Here is an 18,815-nt window from a genome sequence, read left to right as displayed (position 1 = left end):
TATATTCTGAGTTATTTTAATGAGCATTTTTTAAAGGTGTAAGAGAGATGTGTGGCTGCAGAAAGTTGCACTGTAAACTTTGCTCACCTGCTCCAATCCTGGGGTAAGGCTGAGGGGTCTTCATTAGCTACCCCCAAATGCCCCAGTTAGTAAAAAGTAAAGCTTTGGTTAAAAACACAAACTCATAGGGGCACCTGACTGGTTCAGTTGGTGGAGCGTGTGACTCTTGACTTGGGGTTGTGAGTTAGAGCCCCACAGTGGGCGTAGAGATTACTTAACAGTAAAATTTAGGGACGTTTGAGTGGCTCAGTCTTTTAAGTGTCCGACTTTGGCTGAGGTCATGATCTCACAGATCATGAGTTTGAGCCCTGCGTTGGGTTCTGTGCTGACAGTTCAGAGCCTGGAGCCTGCTTTGCATTCTGTGTCTTCCTCTCTCTCTGCCCCTCTCCTGTTCATGCTCTGTCTCTGTCTGTCTCTCTCTCTCAAAAATAAGTAAACATTAAACAAATTTTTTAAGTAAAATCTAAAAGAAATAAATAAAAATTCCTCTGAGTGGTTGAGATTATACTAGGAGCATTTGTAAAAGAGAAATGTAACGTGTATGTAAGCAGAGGTTCTTAGGGTTTTTTAAGATGTTTGTTTATTTTTGAGAGAGAGATCGTGTACACGGGGGAGAGCAGAATGAGAGGGGGACACAGGATCTGAAGGTGCCTGTGTGCTGACAGCAGAGATCCCGATGTGGGACTTGAACCCATGAACCATGAGATCATGACCTGAGCTGAAATCGGATGCTTAACCAACTGAGACACCCAGGGGCCCCTACGCTTTTTTTTTTGTTGTTAATCTCTTGATCTCTTTGCATTTTCAAGACTTATTGAGGACCCCAAACAGCTTTTATTTATGTGAATTTCAACTGTTAATATATACCATATTGGAATTTGAAACTGGGAAAAACTGAATAAGTTTTAAAATACTTACCAGGGGTGCCTGGCTGGCTCAGTCAGAAGAACATGTGACTCTTGATCTCGGGGTCATAAGTTCGAGCCCCACATGGGGTGTAGAGATTACTTACATAAATAAAACTTTAAAACAATATTTATTGATTCATCAGAAGATAAAACTCATTGCATATTAACACAACACCTTAGTATTAATATGAAAAATTGTTTTGGCCTCGTGGAACCCTTGAAGGAGACAGGCTATGTTCAAGTAAAGTTTCAGTTTGATCCTGAATGTAAAAAAGAGTTTATATAAATGTCAATTTTATTTGCTTTGGTTTGTGATACCCGAGTCTGAGAAGAAGCTATGAAGTATGTTAACATCTTAGCAGAGTTGGTTCGATGCTGATTGGCTTGTTTTCTTGGTTTGCTGATTCTTGCTTTCACCTGCCAGGTAAAAGGTTATTCTTTGCTTTTTGCATAGATATCTAGGTTGCAAAGATTCCATGTCTTCATCATTTTCTTTTTTTTTTTTTTGTCTTCATCATTTTCTATGATTTATTTTGATTTTATTATATCCTTAATTATTTAAGGGGGAATGCGGCGTCTGGGTGCTTCAGTCGGTTAAGTGTCCGTCTTTTGATTTGGGCTCAGATCATGATCTTGCTGTTTGTGAGTTCGAGCCCTGCATTGGGCTCCACACTGACAGTGGGATTATCTCTGTCTGCTTGGGATTCTCTCTCTCTGCCCCTCCCCTGCTCATGTTCTCTCTCTCTCTCTCCCTCAAAATGAATAAATAGACTTAAAAAATTATTTAAGGAGGGGAAAAAAGAACAAAGATTCCTCATTCACAAATGAGTTAATGTTCTTTGCCATCCTATTACTGTCTATGCCTCTTTGTAAATGCTTTATTATCATAATTACAGGCACTCAAGATCCTAGCTTAACTGAATGTCCAAATCTCTGATAACTCGTCTAAACGTTTGCCTTCCTGTGACTGGATCCTAAATATAAAAAAAGAAAAAGGTAAAGAAAAATTTCAAGATATCTGCTACACCTAAAACTAACTTTGAGATTTCCCATAGGATCCCTGGAAAGCCATAGTAGAAAAACATTCTTCATGAACTGGTCCATCTTAACAATGAACTGGCCCTAGAACAATTATGGGGGCACCTGGATGACTCAGTCAGTTGAGCGTCTGACTCTGGCTCAGGTCCTGATCTCGTGGTTTTTGAGTTCGAGCCCTGCGTTGGGCTCTGTGCTGACAACTCAGGGCCTGGAGCCTGCTTCGGATTCTGTGTCTCCTCCTCTCTCTGCCCCTCCCCCACTCGTGCTCTGTCTCTCAGAAAAATAAACATTAAAAAAAAAAGAACTAGAACAATTTTGAAATAGTTCTGTTGAGTTTTCCTAGATCAGAGTCCTGTTGGTACTTGGGGTGATGATATTGGCAACAACAGCATAGTGTATCATAAGTTCAGATATTCTTTAAAATCTTCACTTGCTGTAATCTTCCTTCTTCTGTTTGGATCTAGCATGGTCTAGGCCAGTGGGATGCACATCAGACTTATTGTGGGCTAGAGATCTATAGACATCTATAAGATTTCTAGGTCCTACTCTAGACTTACCGAATCTCTTGATATTCTTGGTATGGCAAGAATTGTGTCTCAGGATTATTGTATGTTATCTCTTAAGATCTCTTCCTCTGTACCAATTACGTTCATCTATTTTTATGAATCAGATGTAATGTTAACTGACTTCTTCGAAAATAGACTTAATCATCATCTTCAGAGTATTTTGCCTACATTTTATTCTTTTTGCAATGATTTGATTATCTTTTGTTTAGCTTGCCAGAAACAACTTAATTTCCTTGTCAGTTTCCTGATTCTTACTATGAACCATCATCAGACCTTTCACACTGGAGAATTATCAGTCATAAGTTAACCAGAGCCATTTCAAGTCCCTGCCACCTAAAATAGCTGAGGTTTGCCTGAGGACCTTGCTATAAGCCACAGGGTTTGTGTTTTCATCAAAGAATCTGGTCTCAGAGTTTTGTGGGAAAGGACTATAACAGATCTTTGAAACTACTGGCATTCAAAACTGAGTTGACTCAGCTTAGACAACTTTTAGACTGTACCAGTGGAGTGAGTCAAGATTTCCAGGACTCTATGGTCGAGCAGATGGCTTCGTGAGACTCCAACTCGAGAGCCAGCTGAAGAAGAATTAATTACACAAGACTGAATGAACTGACAAGGGAAATTTTATGGTAGTTATCTGTTTGGAATATGGTTGATCGTGTTTTAGTGTTCCATTTTCCAGATTCCTAAGGAATCCCTTTGTCTTTCTTCTTAAGCCATCTGTTTATCCATAACAACTTATCTGATTTTGCTTTTGTAAACTGAACTAAACCATTTAAAATATCTGATCTTCAGGCGCCTGGGTGGCTTAGTTGACTAAGTGTCCAACTCTTGATTTCGGCTCAGGTCATCATCTCGCAGTTCGCAAGTTCAAGCCCCACATTGGGCTCTGCACCGACAGCACAGAGCCTGCTTGGGATTCTCTCTCTCTCTCTCTCTCTCTCTCTCTCTCTCTCTTCTCTCTCTCTCAAAATAAATGAATAAACTTAAAATAAAATACCTGGGGCGCCTGGGTGGCTCAGTCGGTTGGGCATCCGACTTTGGCTCAGGTCATGTTCTCAGAGTTCGTGGTTCAAGCCCCGCCCGGGGCTCTGTGCTGACAGCTCAGAGCCTGGAGCCTGCTTCAGATTCTGTGTCTCCCTCTCTCTCTGCCCCTCCCCCACTCACGCTCTGTCTCACTCTCTCAAAAATAAAATAAACATTAAACAAATACATAAATACATAAATAAATAAAATACCTGATGTCCTACTTCTTACCAGGATAAATTGATTGTACCTCAAGGCATCAAGAGCCATATTGGAGAATGATGTTCCTCAAATCAGGTATGACAAGACTTTTTAAGGAATACATGTTGGATCTACTTATGGAGTTAATGCCTGCAAAGATCTCTAAGAAACCTGACCTGGTACCTGGTTTACAAGTGCTAAGGTAGGATATTTGGAATATTTGGGGGACCTCAAAAAGAGAAGAACTCACCCAAATTTACAGCTATGACAGGTGAAAGAAATCTGGGTTGGGTTTCTTAACCTAGGAATAACAAATAATAGAGCCTCCTGAAATTCCAGTTGGAGATTCCTTACGAAAACTTCCAGACAAAAGTCAATTTTGTAATTGTTTAAAACCGAATGGCTTTAAAGTTTGCAAAGCAAATTTGGGAGGTCCTTAGGGCAAATTAATACACTCACCGCACCTGTATAAACTATCAGACCAGATTATGAGGCCAGGCTTTATTTTGTGATCAAGAATAATTTTTCTTTGAGATTATTATGATCATAAGGGGTTTTGCAGGGACCACAGGGACAAGTTGGGAGGACCTTGAAATTTAGTGGGCATCTTGCCTGGCCGGTGAACCAGTTACCTCTGCCTTTCCTTACCACTGAGCTACTTTATAGCTCAAAACTGTAGAAAGTTGACGGTAATGGAGATGCTTCTTGTCTATTGAAATGCAGATTGTGTCTAGCAGAGTGTAATTGATTACCTGTGGATACTGACCAACCTAGCCAGTTTTGCATTTGTTTATAGATTAATTTCATCGCTCCTTATCTCCCTATAATTGTGTATAATTACTCCCTCTCTCCCTTTAATTGTGAACCTAACTAGTTCCCCCATCATCTAATAAGTTCCATAAAATCTTCAACACAGGTTCATCCCATATCCTTATGAGAGTCAACATGTTATCTTTTTTGAAAATTATCCTTTGGGTCGCTGTTACGTAGGGTGCATAGAACAGTGCCTGATACCCAGTACAGGCTCAATAAATGTTAGCTTTTTTTTTTTTAATGTTTATTTATTTCCTTTGAGAGGGGGAGGGGAAGGGGCAGAGAGAGAAGGAGAGAGAGGATCCCAAGCAGGCTCCACGCTCAGTGAAGACCCCAACGCGGGGCTCGAACCTACGAGCCGTGAGATCATGCCCTGAGCTGAAACCAAGAGGTGGATGCTCAATGGACTGAGCCACCTGGGTGCCCCAATGTTAGTTTTTTAAGTAAAGGATTCCAATTACCCCTATCTTACAGGTGAGAAGAATAAGGTGCAGGGAAAGTAAACAAAGTTGCTTAGACGACACAGCGCGTCAGAGGTGGAACAGAACTAGAAGTCAAGTCTGTCTACGCCTCCAAGCCCCTGATTTTTCGTCCCCCTCCCACAGTCCTCTCTGGCTGTGCTCTGCTAACTCCCACTCCTTCTTCAGAGTTGGAGTCTTTCTGGATCCCTCTGGACCAGGTGAGCATCTCCATCCCCAGCTCTGTATCCTCCCCTATCAGCCCCACAGCCTAAATAGGTTGCAACCATCAACGTCTTCATCTAAAGGATGAGCTGCATCCGGCCAGGGACCGAGACCTTTTCCATCACCATCCAGCTCAGAGCCAGCATGCGGCAAATGCCCACGTGCGAGTGCAGGAAGTAAGACATCCTGTAGCCATGGCATTTTCTCCCCCTGGGAAGGAGAGCAGGGGTGCTTTCTGGAACTGCCTGGAAGCCCTCAGCATCTCCGTTCTCTGCCAGCCCAACGCTCCCTGGGCTCCTGTCGGCTCAAGGGGCATCAAACCTCCTAAAGAGGATGCCCGGAGCCACCAGCCCCTCAGGACTTGAGTTCCTGGGTTTTGTTGTTGTCCCCCCCCCCCCCCAAATCAAATTCCAGAAATCCAGGTTTAAAAATAACCAAGAAATGCAATCTTCTCCACCAAGCCGCTTGGCAAAAACAAATCCTCCACAAAGACCAGTGTGCAGTCTCACTTACACACTTACTCATTTTCAGACGCCAGCTCAGCTCTGTTCTGGGTGGGGAGGAAGAGGGGCCCGGGGCTGAAGGGCAGGGGCACAGGAGCCAGACACAAGCTGGGCTGGATATTGGGACGACCCGGCACGGCAGGCACACGCCCTTGTGGGAAGGCAGCTGTTTGGGACCTGCCGTGAAGTCCGGTTTTCCTTGGAGTCCCAGCCTGCTGGTCCCCAGCCCTGGATCGGGCAGAAGATCAAAGCAGCCCTGGAAAACGGCCTCCATTAGTGATCCAGAATTCACTCTCCTTCCCTGGGGAGACATCGGCTTCTGCTCGAGCCTGCCTTTCCCCATCATTACTTAGGGAACTGGCTGGTGGTAATAGGGAGTAGCATTTAAACTCCTGCTAACAACAACCTCAAACTCCTTCCTCTTTTCTACATGGTCTATTTTCTGACCTGTCATCTTTCTTAATGCCTATTTTGTGGGCGAGAAAAATGTGTGATGGAAGAGAGGAAATTCAGGACCAGGGAAGGCTTGGAAAACTGTCAAAATTTCATATTTCCTCCTCCTTTGAATCAGCATTTATGTCCCTCAATGGGGTTTTCCTGCATATGCTTGTATAACTCCCTTTTAAAACAATTTTTGCTGTTTTTTCCTTTCCCTGCCCCTGGGTAAGTCATTCCAACGACTACTTTCCACCTCAAAAGAAAGTAGTGGACAGGAAAAAAGTGGTCGTGTGGTCTGTTGGCTACAAGTCCCAGCGGAGCCGGGAGACTTTGGTTCTATTCTGAGCCTTTTTTGGGAACAGGACGAAGGAAGGGGACGCGAGCCTTGCCCTTTTGCGGGAGCTCCCGGGACCCCGTGCCAGCAGGAGGGAGTTGCTTACTCCAGATCAGAAGGGAGCCGGAACCGGCATTTATGAAACACCTACGAAGTGCCAGGCCCACTTAATCCTCATAAGTTTGTGAGATAGGTTTTGCGACTTCCACATGACAGATGAGGAAGCTGAGGCTCCGAGAGATGTGGAGCGGCCCCAGGGTAGCACAGCTTGGCAGCTGGGAACACAGCCTGGTTCAGATTCTTAGTTCTGAGCTCTTTTTACTACAACGTGCAACCCGCCAACCATGCTTTATTCATTGAGTTACTGAATTTATTGAGCACCTAGTATGTGCCATACCCCCCCCATTATAGTTGTGATCAAAGCAAAGATCCTTTTTTTTTTTTTTTTTTAATGGAGCTTATATTCTAGTTGGGGGTGGGGCGGAGGCAGGAGGTAGACAAAAAATAAACGTAATAAATACGTAAATTATGTAGCACGGTGTGTCTTATATGCTGAGGACAAAGGAAAAAGTACAGCTGGCTAGGGGTATTGGAGACCCAGTCGTACATTTAGGATAATCAAGACAGACCTCATGGAGGTGGTGACGTTTGCGTGAGGATTTAAAGGAGAAATTGGCGGGGCGGGGGGCGCCTGGGTGGCTCAGTCGATTGAGCATCCAGCTCTTGATTTCAGCTCGGGTCACGGTCTCACGGTTTGTGAGTTCAAGCCCCGCCTGGGGCTCTGTGCTGACAGTGTGGAGCCTGCTTGGGATTCTCTCTCTCTGCCTATCCCCCACTCCTGCACGCATTCTCTCTCCCTCCCCCCCTCTCTCTCCCTCCCTCTCTGTCTCAAAATAAATAAACCCTTTTTAAAAATAAATAAAAGAGAAATGGGCGTTGGGGGCGGTGTTTGAGCGAAATTATCACTGTCAGAGGCAACAGTCAAGTCAGTGCAAAGACCGGAAGGTGGGAGTTTGCCCAGTGCGTTTGACCGATAGCAAGAAGGGGAGGGTGTGTGCATGTGACAGAGATGGCAAGGGGCCCTTACCCAGGAAAGGGCCACTCTGGTGTGTTGGGTTGTGTTGGGAGTAGACCGCGGGGGCGGGGAAGAAGCAGGGAGACGGGGAAGGGGCTGTGGCGGTCGCCAGCTAAGAGACCCTGCCCTTTTGGAAGCAGTGGAGGCGGTGAGTGGTGGTTGGATTCTGGATTTATTCTGAAGTCAGAGACAGCAGGTTTCCTGATGGGTTAGATGGGGAGTGTGAGAGGGAGACGTCGGGGCACCTCCGAGGTTTCTGCTGGCCAGAGGAAGGTTTTGGGTGGGGCAGATCTGGACAGGGAAGGAAGACCAGGGAGTTCTGGTTTCGGACATAGTGAGTTCGAGACGTGCAACCTCTCTCCGTACGGGGCCAGATAAATAACATCCAGGGCAAGACTGAAGAGGCCAATTTATGAGGGGTCTCCAAACAAACCAGCCAATTTCAGAGTTTCCCCAACATCGCCTTCCTCTTAACCAGCTTTTTTTCTTTTTTTTTTTTAACTCGGTGCGGGGGAGGGGTGTCCATGAACTGCCCCCAACCTCTTACTGGAATGTTGCATTTCCTTCGATTATGAATGTAGGCAACGAACCTCAGTAGACTTAGCAAGGCTGGCGACTGTTACCAATAAGAATCACAGACATTTTCGTTTTACATCATCGGTGCCACAGATCACCCTCAAATGTCTTTTATCGTTATCACTTCTTTGAACTTACGGTAATTATTAGATGTCACCCCATTTTATGATTTCATGCGTTAACAAGCACGCATATTACCGCCTCACAAATTTGAATTTGAGACATTTTTGATGACGATATTTTATCATACTTAGTTTCCCTGGTAATCTTATGCATGTTATTGTTTGGGGAAGTCTCATCAGCTCCCCCCGGCTGTCACAGGGGTCCCTGGCACAAAAGAGTTAAGACCCCGATCTAGGTTAAATATCCTTGAGGAGAGAGGAGCAAATATAAATACGTAAGTCACTAAAATCTCTTGATCTGGGGCAGGAACCATGCCAGGAATTTTATAGACATTCCCTAATTTAATCCTTACAGTTGCAAGGTGGCTATTCTCATTATTCCTCTTTTACAACTGAGGAAATTGGGGCTCAGAGATGTTAAAGTCACCCAGCCGCTCGCTCAGTGAAAAACCGGGCGTTCAAACTCAAGGCTGTATCTAAAGTCTGTGTTTATATTTTAGTAAGACAAATTGGCTCCTATGTTGAGTCCTACGGGCCCCTCTGGGTCAGCACAGTGTCATAGCCAAACAGCAGGGTGGTATTGGGTAAGAATTGAAGACTGGAGCTGGTCTGCCTGGGCTCAGATCCAGCCTGTGTGGCTTGTTTACCTGTGACTGTGGCTGAATTACTTGCCTGTGCCTTCATTTCTGTGTCTATCACATGGGCCCGATGGTGATAAAAATGCCACCGGGAGAAATGTGTTGTGGGGTAGATTGTGACATCTAGAACAGTGCCCAGAATGTAGAAGGCGCTTGCTTCATAAGGATTTATTTTTCTTAAGAGAGAAACAGATGGGATTTGAATGTCAGTGCAACTTCTTACTAACTGTGTGGTCTTGGGCAACTCACTTAACCTCTCTGAGCTTCGTTGTCCTCATCTGTAAGTGGAGGTCATAAAACCTGCCTCGTAGGGTGGTGGTTAAGAATTAAATGAGATCATCGGGGCGCCTGGGTGGCTCAGGTGGTTAAGTGTCCGACTTGGGTTCAGGTCATGATCACACGGTTCGTGAGTTCGAGCTCCGCGTCAGGCTCTGTGCTGACAGCACAGGGCCTGGAGCCTGCTTCGGATTCTGTGTCTCCCTCGCTCTCCGCCTCTCCCCCTGTCTCAAAAATAAATAAACACTAAAAAAAAGTAAAGAAAGCGTGTGTGTTGAAAAGAAGTGAGATCATTAATACAAGATGTTTAGACATTCACTAAGGAGTATAAGCAATCCGTAATAGATACGTGCTCAATAAACGTTAACATTAATTAATTGATTATTATCTTTCTACCTCTTTTCAACCTTACCAGTTTTCCTAGTCCTTGCTCTGGTCTTTATTAAGCTCTCCCAATCCCATTCCTTTACTTGGGAATTTTGTGGCATACCTGATATAATCGAATGCTTAAGGTTAAACCCAGACATTTATCGCGCAAATATTTACTGAGCTCTTTCCATATGCCAGTTTAAGTTTACTATTATTGTTTTAGTAATTTACACACCCAACATGGGGCTCAAACCCATGACCCTGAGATCAAGAGTCACCTGTTCCCCCAGCTGAGCCAGCCAGGTGCTCCACCAAATTAATATTTGACAATAATAATTTCATATCAATATATTGGACATAGGTCCATACTGTCTTGTTCTAGACAGATCTTCTCTACACTGGGCCCCACAGCTCTCTGGCCCCATCCCTCACCACTGAGAATTGCTTTCTTCTCTAGACATGTAGCGCCCGTTCACAGTCCTATGCCTCTGCACATGCTTGGCCCTCTGCCTGGAACGTCCTTCCCACCTGACAAACGCTTCCTTGTTCTTTGGGGCCCGAGTCAAATGTCCACTTCCTCCATGAAGCCTCCTTGGTCTCCCCGAGGCAAATGGCCACCGTACCTGAGCCCTCCCCGGGGACATCTGCTTATTTTACCTAACCAGCACCAATTTCATAATTGTCCTTAGTTGTCCTTTAGGGAACCATCCCCTCCTTGCTTTTTGGTCCAGTGGGTTGATCTTAACCCCACCTCATCCTTCATTCCAGGACAGAGCATGTGACTAGGACTAAGCGATCTGAGTATTCTATTCCCCTAGCTGGTGTGACCGGTTCAGGAATGGACTCAGAGTCAAGCCTAATCAGTGAGATTCGAACCTGGGACTTTTTGTTTAAGCCAGTTCTAATTAGGTTTCTGTCCCTTGCAATGGCCATCAAGAGTCCTGACTAGTACAAGCCAACCCAGAGTAAATTGTTGTGTGATCTTCCTGTTACCTTCTGTCTGTTTGTCTTTCTCTCTCCCTCTCTCTGGACTATGAAATAATTCAGGGCAGAGATTGATTCTTGGGGCACCTGAGTACCTCGGTTAAGCATTGGACTCTTGGTTTCAGCTTAGGTCATGATCTCACAGTTCGTGAGATCATCCCTGAGTCCGGCTCTGTGCTGCGGGTGTGGAGCCTGCTTGGGATTCTGTCTCTCTCCCTCTCTCTCTGCCCCACCCCTCTCTCAAAATAAGTAAATAAATTAAAAAAAAAAGATTGGTTCTTATTCATGAGATGATCTGGGGTCCAGGTCCCTTCAGATAAATGGCAGGAGAGTTGACAAAGTCCTGGAACAAGACTGTGTGTATATATACTCTTTCCGTCCCATGTGGATATGAACTGCTTCTGGTCCTTCTGTCCGGTAGGGAGGGAAAAGAATGCATTTTACAGTTCAGCAACCCTGTCCCTCACATCTGAGTTTGCATTAACCTGCTCTAGCAAAAAAGACACCACATCTGGCACAACAGGTGCAATCGATGTTGCTACTTGGTGGGGTTGACAATAGTCCACTGTCATCTTCCAGGCTCTCTGCTTTTTGCCAGGACCACAACAGTGAGTTCACGCTCCACTGGCGACAATGGTGGTAATCACCTTTGGCCTTGTATCGTTTCTCCAGGGCTTTCGTAGCCTCCGGCAACAGCCGTCCGATTCCAGTCTTTGAAACTGTCCAACACCTGGTATATTGCGCCCTGCGGTTCATTCTCCTCTCCTACTTCGTTCCAGTTCACCACCGGTGACGATTTGCCCAACTGCGCCATACGTGCATGCCAGAGGTCACCGGTACTCTGCAAACCACCAATGACAGCGTCTTCATGGTCAGGCAACCGGCGGGTGATCCAGCTCTGAAATCCCATTTTGCTTCGTTTCCTAAAGCCACTTTCAGTATCGACGGACATAGGTTACGTTCCTCTGTGAAGTTGGCATGCAAGAAGCTTTGGGAGGGGGTGCGATGGGGATGCTCTCAGGAACGACACCTGTAAACGAGTGAGAGAAGCAGCCTCGCACAGAGGGAGAAGCCGAATAGCGACCAAGTAGCTCTGAAGCTCCCAACAGAACCGCAGGGAATTCTGAGGTGGATTTTCAGCGTTGTCTGATCGAAGCAAGGGGGCTAGGCATTTATTCTCCCTCCTGGACCGGTCATTCACGCAAGATGCCTCCAGGGAGGGCACTTGATCCTGGGTGAGGCACGCCTCTTTGGCTGAGCTGGGGCAGTGAGGGCCTTGGCTAAGGATTGCAGGATCTGCGGGAACACCACAGCATCCTCTACGGAGACGCTTTCTCATACGGGGATGCAGGTGTCCCACGCACATGTTACGTATTAGATATTGTGAATATCTTTTTTTCAGCCCGTCATCCGTCTGTTAGTTCTCAGTGTCATTTGTTGAGCAGACTCTCTTAATTATGATGTGACCAAATTAATAGATTTCCCTCCTTACTGATTCGTCCTCATTCCTTAGGTCGTGAAGATATCCTCCTACATTATGTTTTTTCGAAAATATATTTTTACTTTCAAAATTGGATCTTTAGTCCTTCCAGAGTCCACTTTATTTTGTTTTTATTTTTTTCTCAAAGTTTATTTATTTTGAGAGAGAGAGAGCTGAGGAGGGGCAGAGAGAGAGAGAGAGAGAGAGAGAGAGAAGTAGAGAGAGAGAATCCTAAGCAGGCTCCATGCTGTCAGTGCAGAGCCGGAGGCAGGACTCGAACGCACAAACCATGAGATCATGACCTGAGCAGAAATCAAGAGTTGGGGGCTTAACCGACGGAGCCACCCAGGCGCCCCAGGAGCCCACTTTAAAGGTGGGTGTGATGTAGGCATCTGATTTTCTTCCTTTTTCCTCTGTATCATGAAACAGTTCTCTTTATTTTCGTCATCTCTTTGCCCTCTGCTCTCACCACTGTCTTAAGATGCCACATCTGAAGAGAATCATTGACGTCTTAATACTCTTCTTCCGAGGGCACTGGTAATGAGCACCGGGTGTGGTATGTGAGTGATGAATCACTGACTGCTGCTCCTGAAACCAATATGGCGCTGTGTGTTAATTAACTAAAATTTAAACTAAAAAAAAAAAAAAAGAAAAGAAAGAAAGAAATTTCAGTACTTCCAGGGGAGTGACTTTCCGACTGGTAGGTCCAGCCCTGGCCTCTCTTGTCAATGCCAGTGACAAAGTTCAAACGGAACACTGGGCATTTTTAGTAGGTCCAGATTCAAATTAATCTTACCCGTCAAAGACATTTTATGTGACTCACCTATATTTTCTACATTTCCAGACCGTCCAACATTCTAGCACAGTATCTTCTCCCAACTAGGTGCTCAACCTCCATTTATTCAAAGAATGGGAGCCTCTTTTATGTTTAGTCACATTAAAAGCCAAAGTCAATTATTTTTTTCTTTTCTTTTCAACGTTTATTTTTGGGACAGAGAGAGACAGAGCATGAACGGGGGAGGGGCAGAGAGCGAGGGAGACACAGAATCGGAAACAGGCTCCAGGCTCTGAGCCATCAGCCCAGAGCCCGACGCGGGGCTCGAACTCCCGGACCGCGAAGTCGTGACCTGGCTGAGGTCGGGCGCTTAACCGACTGCGCCACCCAGGCGCCCCAAAGTCAATTATTTTTATTCAAAAGATCCGAGTGACATAAATTTCAGAGGCAAGTTCAGCCACGAGTCAGCTTATCTTCCTCCTTGGGGAAGAGAGCAGCCATCTCCTGGCTGGTCTCCCTCCTCCCGTCTTGCGGTGTCCCTCTCTCTGAGATAGAGTAGGGTAGGAGCAAAAGATTTGGCATCGGCCAGAGCCATAGCCACTATGCCCTACTGGCAAGATCTTAGTTTTGGAGTCAGAGAGAGCCTGCGTTGAAATTCTACACCCTCCCCTGCTTCCCGTATCTGTAAAAGTGGGTAGGTAAGAAGGCTCAGGCCAGATGGCTATTAGAAGAATAAAAGAAGCAACACATTGAGAGTGCTTTGCACCCAAAAGATGCTAAAGAGAATTGTGAGATCCCTTTTCCTTCTCTCTTCTTGTATCCCTCTCCTGCGTTTGGCTTCAAGATGAAGACAGAAGTATCTGAGCTCTCAGGACGAATGGTCCCTATCTGAGCATCCTGCATCACCAAAAGGGAAAGTCGGACTGCAATTCTCATTAATCTACACGACCTGCTGGGACGCCTGGCTGGCTCAGTTGGTGGAGCATGCGACTCTTGATCTCGGGGTTGTGAGTTCGAGCCCCACGTTGGGTGTAGAGGTTACTTAAATAAATCTTAAAAAAAAATCTATACAACCTTCCCCCTGCATCCGTAAAGCAGGTTGGGGGAACTACACCTGCCCCCAATTTACAGATCGAGAATTGGAAGTGTCAGGTACCATCGCTGGAGCATCAAACGAGCACTTTACAGTTTATAACAGCTCAGCCCTCAGGCTCTCGAGGAGGAAGCTCGCTCGGAAATTTTCAGATGGGCCGCGGAGGAGATAACGTCAAATTGTCCATCCACCGTGATCCTTTCCAGTGATGTGGGCAGCGTATTCAAGCTGGGGCAAGTTCAACTCACCAGAAGCATCCCCCATTTGTCTCGGGAATCCTTCCAGGCCACCTCCTTGGTTTTCCACCCTGCTACTCTTTGTTCATAAATTTCTCAGTCCTCAACGTTCTTTGTTTTGGCTCCATACTATGGCTCCCATCCTCCACCCGCCTCTGTGCTGGATGGTCCTCTGGGCTTGACTCACTCTCCCGGCTCTCAGCAACCACACGGATCCGAGTCATTGCTCGGTCTTTGTCCTGCGATCTCCCACACTGCTCCCACCAGTGAGAAGCAGCCCATCTGTCAGAGCTGCTGGATGTGCCCCGCCCCTCACCAGGACCACAGGGGTCAGGTGGCTGCCAGTTTCAAGATGGCAGAGTAAGGGCATCTCTGCCCGCCCCCCCCCCCCACCATCGTTAAAAAGCACTCCAAAACAGGATATGAAAACAAAAGTATTGTTTATTAAACCAGGAGAAAACAGCAGCCCCTGATCACACAGGGATCAGGAAAGAAGAAAGGGCCAAGGACCCCATGAAGGGCCAGGCATCCATGTAGACATCAGAGCATTCTCCCAGAAATACCAGACTAGACTGGGAAGACAGAGGGCTCTTCTGCATTTCTTTGTCTGTGGAGCTTAGCATAGGACTAATCAAACTCAAGGGGAACAGTTAGAAATGGTTTTCCTATGTTGCTAAGTGGAGCTGCCTTTATTTCTCTCAGAGAGAGGGCCCCTCCACACCCAGATGCCCAAGAAGAAAACCATGAGCGATAATACCCTGGCCTTGATATTTAGCATTTCGTTGCTTCAAATATTGTTACAAATTCGCGGAAATCTGCTCTTTCATTAGCTCAGTCTTGGTCTTTCATTATTTTCACATGAACTTGGTTCCTACGGCGGTCAGGACTTGATAATTACATTTAGCTCTTTGCCAGTATGGGTAAGGAACCAGGTAACAGCCCTGACATTTAATATTTAATTGTTTTTGATCAGCATTAATTAGTCGCAGATGCACACCAGATTCCCATTGAATTAAATACCCTTGGGAACATATTGCGGGCTCAGGGACTCTAACCACATCAAAAAGTAAACGTTCAACTTTAGAAGTTGGGCCCTGGAGACCCAGGCATCCATGGAGAAGAAATTCCAGATGTCTCGCATTCTCCCTCTTTCGTCGGAAGTAAACCTCCTCCTTCCAGCCCCGTGGAGTCTAAAACCTCAGGGTTCTGCGGGGGGGGGGGACTTCCAGGCCGCATCCTCTGTCTACACCACCAGTTTCACCCTTTTGGCTGAGTCATTCCCATCTGCCTACCGACACGAGGACTCTCTCTGACCCTAAACACCTGCTCTGGACGCCACCGCCTCTCACGCTATTACCCCTTTTCTTTACTCCTCCGTAGAGAAGAGCTCGTGGGAAAGGTTGTGTACACTTACATTTCCAACGCGTCTCCTCCGGGTCAAGCCCACTGTCTTCGGTCTTTGGCTCCGACCCCTCCAAGGAAACTGTCCTTGTCAAGGTAACCAAAAGAACCAACCTTGGTGCGAAATCCAATGGTCGGGTCTTCGTCTCCCTTCAACCAGGTCCTTCACATTCTCTTTCTTGACGCATTTTTTTCCTTCATTTGGCTTCCAGGAAACCATTCCTGTTGGATTTCCTCCCACCCATTGGCGTTCCTTCTGATTCTTGTTCGCAGATTCAACCTCCTCTCCTGAGCCTCTGAATGTTACGGCGCTGTGGGCTCAGCGCTCAGTCTTCCTTTCTCCTCTGACGATGCTCGTATCTTAGGTGATCTCAGAGAAGCACACACATGCATCGAACCCCCCATTTTTTTTTATTTTTTATTTTTTTTAACGTTTATTTTATTTTTGAGACAGAGAGAGACAGAGCATGAACGGGGGAGGGGCAGAGAGAGAGGGAGACACAGAATCGGAAGCAGGCTCCAGGCTCTGAGCCGTCAGCCCAGAGCCCGACGCGGGGCTCGAACTCACAGACCGTGAGATCGTGACCTGAGCTGAAGTCGGACGCCCAACCGACCGAGCCACCCAGGCGCCCCCGTACCCCCCATTTTTATCTCCGGCACCGACCTCTCCCTTGCTTTCTCTGCATTTCCACTTGAATGTTGGCTGAGCCTCGGTGCCTTAGAAATCAGAGACTGAGGGGGCACCTGCGTGGCTTACTTGGTTGAGCCTCCAGCTTCAGCTCAGGTCATGATCTTGTGGTTCGTGACTTTGAGCCCGTGTCAGGCTCTGTGCCGACAGCTCGGGGCTTGGAGCCTGCTTTGGATTCTGTGTCTCTATCTCTCTCTGCCCCTCCCATGCTCACGCTCTCTGTCTCTCTCTCTCTCAAAAATAAATAGACATTAAAAAAAATTAAAAAAAGAAATCAGGCCACACTCACACTTGGGCCCGCTCTACAGGAGAAGCATAATCCCAGGGCGGAGAGAGAGAGGGAAAAGGGACATGAGGCAGGGAAGGAGGGAAAGCAAACACAAGGCAGTGTGTTATCTAGCCAGCCACATGTTCACAAGAGAACACGGCTGGTGGCTCAGTCACACGGGAACATTTCCAGAGAGGCTGGGTGTGTGTGTGTTGGGAGGGACCACAGCACCTCAGTGCTGCCTCTCACGAAGGAGGTTTATTTCTGGCCGGCAGAAGGAAAAAGAATCCTGTTGGCTCCTTATCTCTCGTCCCTCCGTGATAAAAGCTTCCCCCTGCACTCGTGGGTTGTGGTCCCGGCCTTTGTGGACTCTTTCGGATGCCGGCTCTCTCAGCCCTGGTTTAGAAATTAATTTAGGCTTTGAAGTGTTTGGAGGAGCTATAGCCTCAGTGTCTGGACATGTGGGCCCCGTGGGGGGTGCTTATGCAGGTCCTGGTACGGCAGGCGTGATGGAGACGAGCTGGAGCCCGGTCCTTGCACCGGGAGAGACTGGGGCAGCAGTCTCAGCAAGAGGCCACTAGCTGCGGTGGCCACGTCCTTTGAGTGTGCAGTCAAGGGGGATGGGGAGGATGAGGGTTGGAGAAATAGGGGGCAGCACATGAACTGGGTCTCCTAGGCAGTCCAAACTTAAGCTAGCCAGAACCGAATTCCTGTACCTGTTCCTCCACACAAAATCCTTTTTCCTGTTTTGGGGTGTGTGTGTGTGTGAGCTTTGATTCCTCTCTTTCCACTTGCTCACTCCCAAAATCTTACAACCCTCCCTAAGTCCTTTTTCTTTTTTCCTCCAACCCACATTCCATCTATTAGCAAATCCTCTCAGCTCTACCTTCAAAATAGACCCGGAAGTCTCCTTTCCCATAATTCTTAGATGATCGCAGCTCTCAGCTTCTGTCTTTGTCCCAACATTCTGTTCTGAACACAACGGTAAGAGTGATGCTTTTCAAACACAAGTGAGATGGTTACTCCTCCCCTCAAGCCTTCAATGTCTTCCTGTCTCACTCAGAGTAAAACCAGGCTTTGCCATGGCCTACAAGGTTCTGGGCTGTCTGCTTCAAAAAAAATATATTTTTTTAACGTTTATTTATTTTTGAGACAGAGAGAGACAGAGCATGAACAGGGGAGGGGCAGAGAGAGAGGGAGACACAGAATCTGAAACAGGCTCCAGGCTCTGAGCTGTCAGCACAGAGCCCGACACGGGGCTCGAACTCACGGACCGTGAGATCATGACCTGAGCCGAAGTCGGACGCTTAACCGACCAAGCCACCCAGGCGCCCCCGGGCTGTCTGCTTCTACCACACCTCCAATTTTATCTCCTGTTTGCATACTCTGTTCCAGCCACACTGTGTCTTTGCAGGACCAAGCAGACTCCTACACCAGGGCCTTTGTACTTGTTCGTCTCTGTGCCTACAAGACTCTCTCCCTGTTATCTGTGTGGCTTCCTTCCTCAGTCCTTCAGAGACTCTAACCTTGTGTTCCACTACTTCTCAGCTGGAGAAGGCTCCATGGAGGAAGGGGCTGAAGGATGGGAAAGATAGGAAAGCAGGAAGGAAGAAATGGTCCCTTCAGGAGCTTGGTGGAAAGCCCGAAGCATTTGCAGGGATAGTTTGGCCAACAAGGAGACCTTATATATGGGAGAAAGGCCCATGAAAAGGAAGAATTGAAGGGGGAACCGTTTTTGAAAGCCTTTGAACACTAAGTAAAGGAGAGAGTTGTTTATTCTATAGGCAAAGTCATCCAACTGAGAGTCAAAGTCCGTTCATTTAAGTTTCCATTGAAAGATCTCTTCCAACTGGGACCTCTGAGTCATTGTCTGCTCTGGTGGTATAAACATAGCCACGAAGGAAGCAAGAGAAACCGGCATTGACAAAGGCACAACAAAGCTGAGAAAAATATGTGTTCCTGAGAAGAATCTTCTGGGCCCATTCAGGAGGTTGATAGGAGAAGCTAGTCCTCCCCAGAACCACTGTTTGAGAGCTTACATATCCCATGATTGGCAACTGAGGGTTGGAAATGGGATTTCAAAACCAACCCAATAGGGAGAACACGGGAAGCTTGGTGTCCTCTCTGGGCGCTCTTGGGTCAGGCCTACCTGACTCAACCACTGACAACCGGTGTTGTAAGGTCAAGGAGGTCAGCGACTGTGGGTACCTCTGCCCTCTGCTGGAGGGACTGGAGCCCTCCTCAAGACCTGTACTTGGATCCAA

Source organism: Prionailurus viverrinus, chromosome C1 (assembly GCF_022837055.1).
Source record: "Prionailurus viverrinus isolate Anna chromosome C1, UM_Priviv_1.0, whole genome shotgun sequence".
NCBI classification, from domain to species: Eukaryota; Metazoa; Chordata; class Mammalia; order Carnivora; family Felidae; genus Prionailurus; species Prionailurus viverrinus.
This window is presented reverse-complemented; position numbering follows the sequence as displayed.